Source organism: Manacus candei, unplaced genomic scaffold (genome assembly GCF_025592945.1).
Source record: "Manacus candei isolate 608988 ecotype Guabito, Panama unplaced genomic scaffold, ASM2559294v1 h1tg000041l, whole genome shotgun sequence".
NCBI lineage: Eukaryota > Metazoa > Chordata > Aves > Passeriformes > Pipridae > Manacus > Manacus candei.
Window position 1 is genome coordinate 7,868,209 of NW_026138089.1, and position 13,401 is coordinate 7,881,609.

A 13,401-nucleotide genomic window follows, 5' to 3' on the forward strand; every position below is an offset into this window, starting at 1 on the left:
CCTCATGAAGCAAGTGGCATCTCTCCAGGGTTCCAGTTGGGTGAGGTGTGTGGTGACACACTTGGGAGGTGGTTCTCCAGGGTTCACTGAAGTGTGCTTGTGGCTGGATTGGTTTGAAGGAAATCAAAATTCTTTCTGTTGTCCTGGCTGGTTCCCTAAAATATGTTCAGGTATGAGTGCCTCTGGGTTTGAGCTGGCGTGAGCAAATGTAAGGAGAGAGAGTTTATTTTCCATGTGGGACATCAAAGATGGTTGTATTAAAGTAATGGATCTCAGCTGAGCCTGTGAGGCTCTGAACAGATGCAAAATCCTGTGCTGGGAGCATTACTGGGTCAATACCCGCTGTGGTCAAAAGGCAAAACAGAGCCACGTCCATCTTGTAAGGTGGCTTATTCCAGGTCATGTGGAATGTAGCCTGTGGCCCAGGGGAAGCAAACTTGGTTTGACAGTACCCAGTGAAGAATCCACACCTCCTGATCCCCTCTCGACCTTTCTTCTGCAGGCAGCAATGAACCTCAGACAGCTTGGATGCAGGGATGGCTGTGCCAGTCAAAATCCCGTCACCCCTCCCCTGTAAACACACTGAGCATCAGTAGAGATGTCACCATTCAGTGCAACAAATAGGTAGCATCCTATGCACCACTTAGTTCTCAGTTGTTTGTTACTTTCTATTGCTGCTCTGTCTTGGTGCTTTGGCAGTCTTCCTCTCCATAATTATTTGTCTCTTGGGTTTTAGGCTCAAAAGCTTGCACGGGGAGTTGTGGCTTGGGAAACATTTATGAGCAACACAAAGAACTGTGAGAATTCAACATCTTTTGTTCTCCTTGGTTTTGGAGCTGTTTGACTAGCAGCAATTTCAAAATGTGAATGGAGCTTATGTTTCATTAACAGAAAGATGTGCCAGATGCAGAGCTATCAAGAGCTATAAACCTCAGTGCCTTGCTCCACGTTGGTTGTGGGTGTGTTTGTTTTATGCTTTGATAATTGTGTACATGTGACATTTGGAAATTTTAGCCAATGTACAGCCAATGACTTTCAGGAATGTGTTTGTACTTTAATGTTTGGGATTTTTTTTTTGTCTGAGAGGAAGATGTTGAAAAGGACTGTGGTTCAAAGATAACTGGGACCTGGGTCATGAATAAGACTGGACTTCTTGAAGTTATGAACTGATTTGAAGTATTCAAAGTAAGACACATCCTTCATAATTTTTGGTGTGTTTTGAGGTTTTTTTAATGTTTATTAGGTGCATAGAGCAATCATTGCATATTGCAACCTAAAACCTGTTTGTGTATACATTCCTTCAATGCCAGTGGAAATATAAGAATTGCCCTGGTGTAAACCATACGTAAATCAGAGAGTTGGATTGCACTGAAGACAAACAGCATTAGGCAAAAAAAAAAGGGAAACGTATGCAGTTAATGGCTTGGGATTAAGGAAGCAGCTGGCTTGCCTTCCAGGTGCTGGTCTGTGGATTGACAGATAGAAAGGACACCTTGTGTTAACAATGCAACTGGTTGGGAGATCCAAAAGGTGGAATAAATGATGGGAGTCCATCCAGAGGAGGATTACATTTTGAGTAGCACACTGGTTTTCTTAATTTTGGAAACATACCTTTGGGCTTATTGGTTGTTTTGCTGAGCTGGAGCTGTGGAGCCTGCCACTGATGGCTGACTGAGGAGGAGTCTGACTCCCTCGTGCTGCCAGCAAGGCAGAGCTAACTGACACTCTCCAGTGTCCGGTTTTACCTTTTAGTCTATACTTTTGTCAGCTTGCATGTGAGCAAGTTCATCAAAGCTTTTCAGTCCTAATGCTGAGTGTGCATCAAAATCAGTGAAGTTGCTGGGTGCAGGTGAGCACAGGTTGCTTGCAGTCACCTGCTGACACCTTTTGGGAGCTTGCTTGGGAGGCTGGCTGCTGTTGGGTCTTAGTTATCTCTTCAAGAGTGATTTTCTTTCGGTTTATATCTGTTTTGCTTTCTGATAGGACACAAGTATTTTAAGACAGTGCTTTCATCACCTTAAGACTTCTTTTTAAAGCATCTTAAGTTCTAGGTTCTGGGCAGTGCTGTCAGGATTTGCTGGATGAAGTCCTGGGCACACACTATGCTGACAAACGCCATGCAAGTTGGAACTAGTGCAGAGCACTGACTGGATCTTCAATACTTTTTTGTAACTTCTATACTAAAGTAATTTTAATTTTCTTGTTCATGGTGTTTTCTGTATATTATGTTTCTAGATTTATTTTTTGGTTTTGTTTTTTTCTAAGGAATAACTTTTGGAAGGTTTTAAGTGATTGCTGTTTGTGTGTAAACTTACACTTTTGTTACCAAAACTGTGTTGACATAAGTGTCATGCACTTTCCCAAACAAAAGCGTAAAATGAGTTATTGTATTTGTTAAGCACACAGCTGAAAATAAGTTTGCCACATGGAACTTCCCTTGTGGGAAATTAAATGCTTTTCTTGAGCTGTGTAGGCATGTATCACCAAAAAAAAAAAAAAGTCATGAGGAAAGAGAGATGACTAGTGGGAGTATTTGGAGTTGAGAACTTTTGGTGCAAGCACAGGGATCTGCTCCAGCACATCCGTCAAGAATCCATGACTTGCAAGGTGTAACAAACAAGAACACTTCATGTAACATCTGCTTAGGCTCTGTGATGGGCGCTGGTGCAAAAGCCTTGAAATATCTGAGATATTTGTCATGCCGTGTCAGGGGAATGTAACAGAATCCAGTACATCGTTTATTACTGCCTGCCCCAGCCAGTAAAGTTATTAGGTACTAAAGCTGATAACAGTTACATCGAGCCAAAATTTTACGTAAGCGAAGGCAAGGAATGCAGTGTAGAGGGGGCTTTGTTCTATATGGCTGATGTAGCCTGTGTTAGCAATTATTTCCCACGTGCAGTGTGTACCTTCACTTCATAGACATTTCTCCCATTCTGTGCTGAAATTGAGATGGTGATTTCTCATGCTTGGTAATTGTCTGATGAAAGTCACCCAATTAAGATAATGTCTGGAAACTTAAAGAAATAATGATGTGGAATGAAAAATAGCCGGTTAAGTTATTTTGCTGGGTTTAGTCTGCAATTTTTAGTCTCTCCCTTTAAATTATTTTTAAACAATTTGAAAATACCTATTTTTCTCCTCAAACTTTATCTGTGAGAAACATATAATAGATATTTAATCTTTAACCTCCTCCTGAAATTCTTTGAGGTTTTTCATTTTATCTGCCACTGATATGCTTGCAACACCATGTTTGAGAAATTGTTGTAATCTACCACATACTGAAGTCCTCTTACTCCTCAGTGGAAACTTCAAGGAAACAAAAAAGAACAGTGAAGGAGTAAAACAAACTCTTAAAAGCACTAATTGAAAATAACCAAGGCAGACTGAAGGTAGGTATTTGGGGAGTGGGTGGAACTGAAATAAAAGACAAATATGGTGGCAGCACGAGACTCAAGACTCAAATGATTTTTGCCTTAAACAGTCTGCAGATTTCATTAAAGTTATTTTATCTTCCTGTAAAACTTTGCTTCTGGGTTTTCTTAGTTTTCCTATGGCTGTTGTCATAAAATCTGCTGAATGTTTTTCCCATTACAGTCAGCTCCCCAGCGTGCCCAACATGGTTTAGGCTCTTTTTATCATCCTCGAAGAGAGGAAATTCTGCACATCATGGTCAAACCTTGTCCTTTCCTCCCTCTAGGCTGTTTTCTACCAGATTTTGTGGGCAGGCTGTGTGTGTGGGTAGATAGTTCCCTGCCTACCTTATTCCTTTTGGTATTTGATCCTCCACTGAAGACTTTCTTCCTGAAGTGGCAGCCAGAGGCGCGTGCTGGTTTTGCATGCATGTGATTCACTCGTGGTAGATGAGCACAGCTGTGACTGTGACTTGTACTTCCAAGTAAGTGATGTACCTCTCCTAGAGATACAAAACAGAGAAGACATTAGAAGAAATATCTTTAAAATAAACTGAAAGTCAGGAGGCACTCTCTTAAAGCAAAATTAAGTGCTTTACTGGAGGGAAGTTGGAGTCTTGGATTTCTATTTCAGCGGTAACGAAAGGGCACAGCACACGTGGAATATTAAGTGTTGTTGCCAAGGCTAATGGGAATGTCCCAGCTGCTGCTAAAACCTGACATATAACTGTGTTAATTACTGCACACTGAGTCTCCTTTTCTGTTCTTATAATAACATACAAAGAGAAAAGTTCAGGAAAATACCAGTGTAGTTACAGTCAGTGCTAGCTACTTCTACCCCTTACAAAAATGCATTTAGTTGATGAATCTGTTTTGTTTCATGTTTGATGTTAGATAGCATAGGTATTTTTTGGCTGTAGAGATACCTGCCAAATTGGTTAGTATGATGGCTGTAGGATGGCAATTTACTTTCTGAAGATTACCTACCCTCTTAGAAAAAATTATGTTCAAAGGGGTTATTTGCCACAGAGTTGTTGGGGTTTAACTGAGGGATGAGAATAGAAACAATACCTGAGTTTCTGTTAAAAAAAAAAAAAGAAACAAAGAAACAAAAGAAAGTTACCAGCTACTTGTAAATGTGGTATCTTTGTTCATTAGTTACTTCTTTGGCATGCCAAAGGGGTCCCTGTGTAGGACTCCTGAAAAGAGACTTATGTGGACTTCATAAGGAGACACAGAAGGGGAGAAGCAGTTTTCCAGCCAAAATGTGAGTTCCCAAAGAATTCCTTCCTCTTTCTCATCATAGAAGGCAGGTTTATTGATTCAGAAAATGCCATCATGCTTGCTTAAATTCTCATCTACTGTAATCCTTCCTAAAATACTTGATCCTTAACCCTTTGTTTTTCAGGGAAGAGAATGGTAAGATTAGTAGGAGGGAAGCATGCCTTTTTCCTTCCATACGTGTTCACGAGCGTGACTGCTGTGCCCACTTTCCACATGGTCAGTAGTCTGTCTTCTGCATGTGTGAAACGTCCCTTATGTTAGCTCCTGTACCTTGTAAACAAAGTGTTTTCTATTGCCTTACTCAGAAAATATGTCAGGCATTTTGTTGCATATGCTTCATTGCTCCAACATTTGCGTTTGCATTTGCATGAGGTTATTAGATCTCTGTGGGGAGAGATCTCTTCTCCTCACCCAAGTTTAAACATAGGAGAAAAATCAAAGAATCATAGAATCGTTTGGATTGAACAGTAACTTAGAGATTATCCAGTGCCAACTCCCTTGCTGTGGGCAGGGACACCTTCCAGTAGACCAGGTTGCTCAGAGCCCCATCTAGCCTGGCCTTGAACGCCTCCAGAGATGGGGCATCCACGTCTCTGGGCAACCTTTCTAGTGTTTCACCACCCTCACAGTAAAGAATTTCCTTCTAGTATCTAATCTAAAGCTGTCCTCTTTCAGTTTAAAGCATTACCCCTTGTCCTATCACTACACTCACTGATAGAGTCCCTCCCCCTTTAGGTACTGGGAGGTGCTACGAGGTCTCCCCAGAGCCTTCTCTTCTCCAAGCTGAACAACCCCAACTCTCTCAGCCTGTCTGCATAGGCGAGGTGCTCCAGCCCTCTGATCATCTGGACTCACTCCAGCAGGTCCATGTCCTTATTATGCTGAGGACCCCAGGGCTGGATTTAGTACTCCAGGTGAGGTCTCACCAGAGCAGAGTAGAGGGGCAGGATCAGCTCTTGACCTGCTGGCCACACTGTTTTTGATGGAGCCCAGAGTACAATGGGCTTTCTGGGCTGGAAATGCACATTGGTTCATACCCAGTTTTTCACTCAACACACCCACATCCTTCTCAGCAGGGCTGCTCTCAATCCACTCATTGCCTGACCCTGTATGCATGGTTGGGATTGCCTCAAGTGCAGAACCTTATACTTGGCCTTGTTCAGCTTGCATTTATTTGCCATTTTCACATTATTTTCTTGTATCAGGCTAAATCACTGGCATGACAGCAGTATCCCAAAATGGAATTGATCCTGAGCTGCTGCATGTAGTCCCAGAGACATTCAGGTTTTTGCTTTTTTGTGACTTCCGTAGTCACAAGTGGACTTGCAGCAGGAACCTTCACTCTTCAGTGGCAGACAGGGATGAAGCTGTGGTGCCTAAAGCCTTCAGGCTTGGCAGCTGCTGTGGGTCCTGCTTTGTCCTGAGGGAGATGGCTGGAAAGAGCACCCCAGTGATAGCCTGCATCCCAGGCTTCCCACAGCACTTAGGACATACCGTGACAGTGTTTCCTGCTAGGAGATACTGGCAATTAATTTAAAATCCTTTCCCTAGGTCATCATGACTTTTAAGGAGCTTTTGCACTTACTGTCTCAGAAACTGCCTTTCTTACTTGAGCATGACCTGCCAAGGCAGCTGTGTTTCTCTTAAGCATTGAAATTAATGATACAAAACATGAAGCTTGAGAGAAGGAGATCAGGATTACAGTTCTTCTTAGCTGTGTACTCACTGTCACCAACCCTTCTGTGGGAGACTAGCATGATCAGGGCTTTTTGTGGCTGCTGGACAAAGTATAAGGCCTGGTTTGGGCATCTGTGATCCTTTCTGCAAGGGCTTTTCAGGATGGTGCTCGTATGGCCTCTCTGTGCATAGCATGAAACAAGGCAAGCTTTATTTTATGTGCTGGTGCCTGTTTTTGTTGTTTATTTGGTTTTTTTATGGAATGCAAAGGAAAAAGCTTTTTTCAGATGTAACAGCAACGTTGCATAAAAGGATCTTCCTTGTGTTTGTGCTGCTGCTGACATACACTTTGGCTAAGTTAAGCCCTGTGGAGTAGGTGGCTTTGAATCAGAGGATAATCACAATGCCCCTGTATGTGCTATAGCACAAGCTGCACAGTGTGGAAATCTGGTAGTGTTCTGTCTGGACTGTGTAGGTTCTTTCCTATCAGGGTGCATATAGTAACCTAAACTTACCTCTTAACGTAATCTTAAATGGGCTATCAACTCTCAATCACACATTGGCATGCAGACTTTTTTGTTTCCACTTTTGCTTGGGAATTCCATCTTCTGCTGTCTCCTGCATGTGGGCTTACCTGTTTTTGCATGGTAGGAGTTTGTACAAGGAAATACCTTCCCAGATATTAGCCCCAGCAGCTGTGCCCCTGTGGAGGCACATGGAAGAGGCAGGGCAGCAGTTGCCAGCAAACATCACCACCATCCTTTGTTTCCCTCATAGCTATGGTGACCCTGGATGTGAGACCAGGAATGTATGCACAGGAGATGATTTAAGGAAATGTGCAGCACTGCATACTAATTAATTTGGGTCATGGTACTCATAGGATAAGCACAGCAGCTTCCTGCCTCCCAAGTGGTTGCTGCAATTCTGATTTGAACCCTTTTGCTTTATGCCAAGAAAAAACTTCACAGTAATTAAAATTAACCTGACCTGCTTTAGAGGAACCTGGTTTGAATTAGGGCATGATTATTAACTCTAGCAGTATTTGGCTTTGCTAAATTTTTCCCTTTCCTTCCATGTTGTTCACTCCCTGCTGCTCCATCAGCTCAATAATGACTGCTGGAGTAGTATCTATTTATAGGAGACCCCTCATCTCTGTAGAGAAGACTAAAATGTGGTAACACATACCACAAGCCTTGGTGGGACACTGTCAGGGATGTAGTGTCTGCTGCAGAGCTTGATGGCTGACAGGGTATTGTGTTGTCCCATCTCCAGAAAGCCAGGACTATGGGAGTAGAAAATGGGGAGTGAAAAGGTAACTTGATTGTGTGCGTAGCTGATCTGAATGCTGTTGTTCTCATGGGCATCTAAAATAGTTAAAATAATCAGACTGCTTGGAGCAGCATTAAATCCAAGTCCTTTGGGTTTTAAGGGCATTGCCTTTTGTATCCATGTGTGGGAAATTCAAGAAAAAGCAAGAGTGCAACAGAGTTTTAATCTCAAACCATGGAAGCTCTGTTGGTTTGAAGGCTCAAAGTCCCCTGCTTGCGGTTTTCTTTCACATGAACTAGATGATGTGCCCGTTTTATTCTTTATATTAGATGACACCACTGAAAAGTATCTTCAAGCCCTCTTTGTGGGGTGGGTGATCTGTGAACATGAGTTTTCATCAAAAAATGCAGTAAAGCTTTTTTCGAAAGGAAGTGTTTTGCATCAGGTCGCCGGTTTGAAACAGAGTGCCAGTTTCAAAGTCAACAAAGTAGCGCAGTGACAACTGTGCTACTTGTTTTCCAAGGCATTTTTCAGGCGGGAGGCATTGGAAGCTGCTAAAGTGTTTTCACAAATTCTTCTCTGGTATAGTGCCTGGATGCTTTGATGCCCCTTCCTTGTTCTGCTGTGCCACACAGTGGTGTTGTAAGACCCTCCATGTCTGTGATCCCTGGTGATGGAGTGAATATGCTTTTTTCACTGTTGTTTGTTTTTACAGTGTTTAAAAAGTTGATGCTGCCAGAAGAACAAAAAACAGTAGGATTTTTTTTTAACCCAGACAAGCAGGATACTTGTACTAGAAAGGTCTTTCTGTCAAGAAATTGAAACATCCTTTGTGGAAAAAAATATTTGAAATGCACATTGTGGTATGCTGCCTCTTTTTTCCTCTGAAAGAATTGTCTCTGCAATGAAATGAAAGTGATCTTTAGTTTGAAGGCTCATATTGGACATTCCCTCAGCTTGGGAACAATTGAAAAGCAAAGAAAATGTAGGAGTTGTACAGAGAGGCTGTATTTTGGGGTCTGATTTTCCCTGATTCTTCCTCTGAAGTTCTAATTTATCTTTGGAAAGCATGAGAAACTTGAGGTCACTAAACATAATTTTCTTTTCTCCTGTAAAATGATTAAGCATTGATAATCTCTAAACATGGTGGTCCCTTCTCCCTTTTTGAAGAATCACATTTTTACAAGATATCTTTAACCTCCACTATCAGTGAGATGTCACATGCTCTTTAGAGAGGGCATCTCTGCTGTCTCCTCAATTTCTGTGCAGGAAGTAGATCAGCATCTTTCAGAGAGATGCAGGCATCTAATTCTTAAGCATTGCAAAATCTTTGCTCTTGGTTCCTGCTCCTATCCAGCCACTGTCTTTTGTAGTCCTTGAATGGTGAAAAAAAAAAATCACAAGACCTGCTATTATTTTGGAGGCTTTTGCTTGCTGTTGGTTTTCTGAGCATTTAGTGGCTGGTAGTTACTTCAAATTTTCCCACTTCAGTGGTGATGAATGGAAATCTACTTTCTGGGTTTTTTTTCTGTTTCATAATAAAAGATGCAGTTTTTCATGCATGCTTCAGAACTGGGACTTGAGCTGGGCACCAGATCTTGATAAGCTTGGTGAAGGTATTGCAAGAGGCAGTTCTAGTGTAGGTAGCAGGCCTCTCTTCTTGCATGACTAGTACCTTTGCTCTCGCTTTGGGGGTAAAAAAGGCTAAATATGTACCACACTACCTGCCCCTGCTTTTTACGCTCTTCTCTTTTGTACAGGGATTACTGTTTCAGGTCTACAGGAAAGGACAAAGCCTAGGCAAACTCTGAGCCTATAACACCTATGAAAGGCCTGTGTTTTAAGGAAGCATGTCTGAAACTGAAACAAAACGGGGATCGGGTTTTTTGGTAGGTGGTACCTATTTCGATAAAGCTGATGTGTCTGGAGGAAAAGTGTTGTCACATAACATAGGGACAGTACTTTTTAAACTATCAGAATACTCTGTGTTTCTTTCTCCATCTTTTCTATGTAGTGAAACAAAATCTTGCTATAAATTTATTGTCTACATTTGAGTGATGTCATATGTATATGTGATACTTGCATGCATTCCCTATTCAGTCACTAAAGAGGCTCCATAAATGTTTAGTTTAGAACCAATAAATTTGAGGGTGGGGGAATGGAGATTTTCACGGTGTGTCATTAAGGAAATGTTGCAAAACTGACGTAAGGGTCATATTTTTTTACTCTGCAAGCTCTGCATATTTCAGGCAAACTTTGCCATAATGGAGCAGTTAGGAAGCGGTGGTTAGTGGGTCAGACAGGCCCAGGGGGCTAAATTGGGTTTTGTTCAGCTAAATGCTAGTGCTTTTTAATCAACACTGAATTTTGCGTGCAACACTCACTTCCTTCCCCAAAGCCATAACAAAAAAAAGAGGGTGTTCAATTGGGTTATGCACAACATCTGTCCTTTACTAAATCAGTTAGGGAGTTACCACAGCAAGGGAAGAGAAGCTGTCTATAGCTACTGTTAGAGCATCTTTTTACCGTTGTGGCTTTGGTGGTCTGGTCCAAGCAACTGTTGATGAAGTTCTGTGGGCAGTCCTCAAACTCCCTTTAGAAGGAAAAGGAGAATTTCCTTTTGTGTTTTGTGCAGCATTTTTACAACAAGTGCAAACTTCCAACACAACAGTGTCATGAAAATTGGAAGTGCCATTAATTTACAGTGCTATGAAATAATTGCATAGATTTCTTTTCTCCCAGTACAGCTTCCTTAGGTGTTAGGCTGCTTCACATTAAGGAATTGTTTTTTTCAAATCTCTCTGCTGCCACCTGTTCAGTCTCCAGTAAATGTAATTAGTGTGATGGTAAAATGACAGAGGCTTTGGCCTCTCTTGTCTAGAGGTTTAATATATTCTCTGCCATAGACTGTGTGTTAATTGGGCTATCCTGATAAGTTTCAATTTTCCTTGATATGGGCCTTTTTTGACAAAAGGCTCCGTGGAGGCCAATTTCATTTTTAAAAAAGTCCATTGCAGTAAAAAAGCTTCAGTGAACATATAATACAGGCATCTTTGGTTTGAAGTTTTTAAGTTCAGCTGAACTTCTTCAAATTAATGGGAGTTTATTATGTTCATCACCCAAAACAGACTGAGTCTGTGCTATATTTAAAGTTAAAATTTAATCACAATTTACTGGATACTTACTGGTGTCTACCACAAAGGAACCTAAGAGGAAAAAAAATGGTAGTTTTCTGTTTTGAAGTTCTGAAGTAATTCACTCTCTTCCATGGGAAGAAATAGGAGGATCTAGTTTGACGAGACTCACAAGGATCATCATAGCCCAACTCCTGGTCCTGTAGAGGACCATCCCCAAGACTCGCATCATGTGCCTGAGAATATTGTCCAAAAGCTTCTTGGACTCTGTCAGGCTTGGTGCTATGAGCACTTCCCTGGGAAGCTTGTTCCAGCACCCAACCACTCTTTGGGTGAGGAATCTTTTTCTAATATCCAACCCAAACTTCCCCTGACACAACTTCCAACCATTCCCTGGTGTCCTGTCACTGGTCACCACAGAGAAAAGATCAGCGCCTGATATGGAGTGTTGTTTAAAGCATAACTTGGAATAATTTTTATTTGGCTGAAAAATTGCATTAAAGACCCAATGAAATACTTCCTTAGCTTCATCTTTCAGATAAGTAATTACAGAAATATGCATTGGTATTTGATAATCCAGGAAACAACTTTTGATTATAATGAGATCTACAAAGCATATTTCGTGCTATGAGCATGGTCTTGGAAATGTGGTTGAAGAGCACCACCATGGAAATGAAGTATGATGCAACTTGGATACAACTGATTAAGCTTATGTAGAGAAATAATTCATCAGAGCATGGCTACTGGCCTCTAACAGATGTTTCAGGCTAGCAATGGGGCAACATGCATACAAACTTTGGCTTGGAATTCTTTTTCTTTCCAGAACCACAAAACACTTTCTTTTTGCAAGTCTGCTAACAGTTACCACTGCTTTCCATCTAGCACTTAAATACATTGTAATGAGTAAAATCTTGGTCTGCGGTGGAGATTGGATTTATAATTTCAAAGTTTTTACTGTTTCATAGTTGCAAAATACATTCATTAAAACCAGGACTTCTGACAGAGTCACAAATATGGTGGGAAGTCCTGAATTGATAGCCAGGTCTGCAGGAGAACAGGTTTTTCTGAGTTGCATTTTTTGGTCTTATGTAAAAATGCAGAGACATCCCCAAATGCCAGTTAATTTTTCAGTAAAGAAGTGCTAGCAATTACTTTACTGTAGCCTTTCTGGATAATAATTCTTATATAGATAGCTCCCCTTATATGTGCATTTAATGGCATCAACTAATTCTAGAATACAAACACTATTTCAAAACTGCATTATATTTTGAATAAACTGTCATCTCTGAAATGCTGAAACTCCTTTAGATATAAGCGTACATAAACTTACATGTAGCAGCTAGGTGGCAGAAACTGTGCCTTTTTAAAATAAAGTGGCACTATAAATGCAAGTGTTGTTTTGTAGTGACTCTTCAGTGTCTTTTAAAGAATTTCGTGATACCTTTGTATTGCCACAGTGTATCCTTTGAGAAGACAAAAGGAAGCAACATCCTTTGGTTTTATTGATGGCATCTTTAGGTGTCTGAATGGTCAGAAATAGATTCTTCTTTTGCATGTCTACCATCTGTGTGGTTATAAAAGAAAAATAGTTGAGAGATGTCACCTTGTGCTTTTACCAATGACTTTCTTAGCGTCTGCTGTCAAGTCATTTACCTGTCATACCTCATAAACTATATTACGTACACTGGTTAAACATTATAATGGAACAATTATGGGGGGGAAGTGGGGAGGGGAGTGGGGAAGGGAGATTTTTTCAATTTTGACATATTCTACTGTTTCAAAAAGTAAATCAACCTCAAATGGAAATGTAGCTGGTAAAAAATACTGTGCCCTGATAGGATATTCTCTAAACTCAGTTCATTACTGCAATTCCACGTAGGGCTTGTTCAGTCCTTTGCTGGGCACTGCTTACCAGCAGAAGTGGTCAGACATTTTAGTGGATTGCTTTAAATTCTTTGACCTTCCAACCTTTTTATGTAGAGTCTAACTAACGGCCACTGTGGTTGGGATAGGAAGTCAGAGAAAACTTAAGCTCAACTCTGCACAGATGTCTGAACTTTGAGACAGGGCCATCGTTAACACTGGCAGCTATTAGACTGAAGCAATAAAATGGTTAGGGTGAAACCCTTGCTTTCCTGAGTAAGAAACTCCGTAGGGTTCTTCAGTTGTACGGTCATAATGTGATGCAAAGAACAGTCAAGTGCTTTGAGTTAGAAAACAAGGCAAAAACCCCTCCAACAGTCTATAAGCAATGACTGCCCAGCCTGCTGGGTTTTCCCTCTGCATAAAACGTTGGCCCAGCAATGTATGAAGGGGTCATACAATCTGTGAGCTACCTGTGCTGTGTCAACAGCACAAAAAGTACTTTTGTGTGCACCATCTTATCAAAGTTACACAAGTTAGCTTGTTTTAAGAGTGCAGTAGAGTTACTGAGGAGGAACCAAGGTATTTTGTGTGACAGGTTGGGAAATAAATGCCTTGTTACAAAATGAGGTGTTTAAGAAAGTGCTTGAGGATGCAGAACTCATGCCCTCTCTAACTGAACACTGTGTGCAACAGCTCTCTTAACTCTTGAATTTCCAAAATGCTTGATTTCTTAACGGTCAGGTTGGTGGGGATTTGGA

The 13,401-nt window shown here is 41.1% G+C and overlaps 2 protein-coding genes across 4 annotated transcripts in view; one reads left to right on the top strand and one right to left on the bottom strand.

Moving 5' to 3' along the window:
* The window catches only part of RAB9A (RAB9A, member RAS oncogene family), a 394,770-nt gene that overhangs the window by 230,599 nt on the left and 150,770 nt on the right, over positions 1-13,401 (bottom strand). Inside the window, exon 3 of one of the 2 annotated variants that reach the window (XR_007905821.1) lies at positions 3,503-3,512. The exons of the other annotated variant lie outside the window; for it this stretch is intronic. The gene's annotated coding sequence lies outside the window, so the exon portion shown is untranslated. Of the gene's footprint in view, positions 1-3,502; positions 3,513-13,401 lie in introns of those variants that run through there. 2 annotated transcript variants of the gene reach the window in all.
* The window catches only part of GPM6B (glycoprotein M6B), a 108,658-nt gene that overhangs the window by 5,227 nt on the left and 90,030 nt on the right, over positions 1-13,401 (top strand). The window lies entirely within an intron of this gene.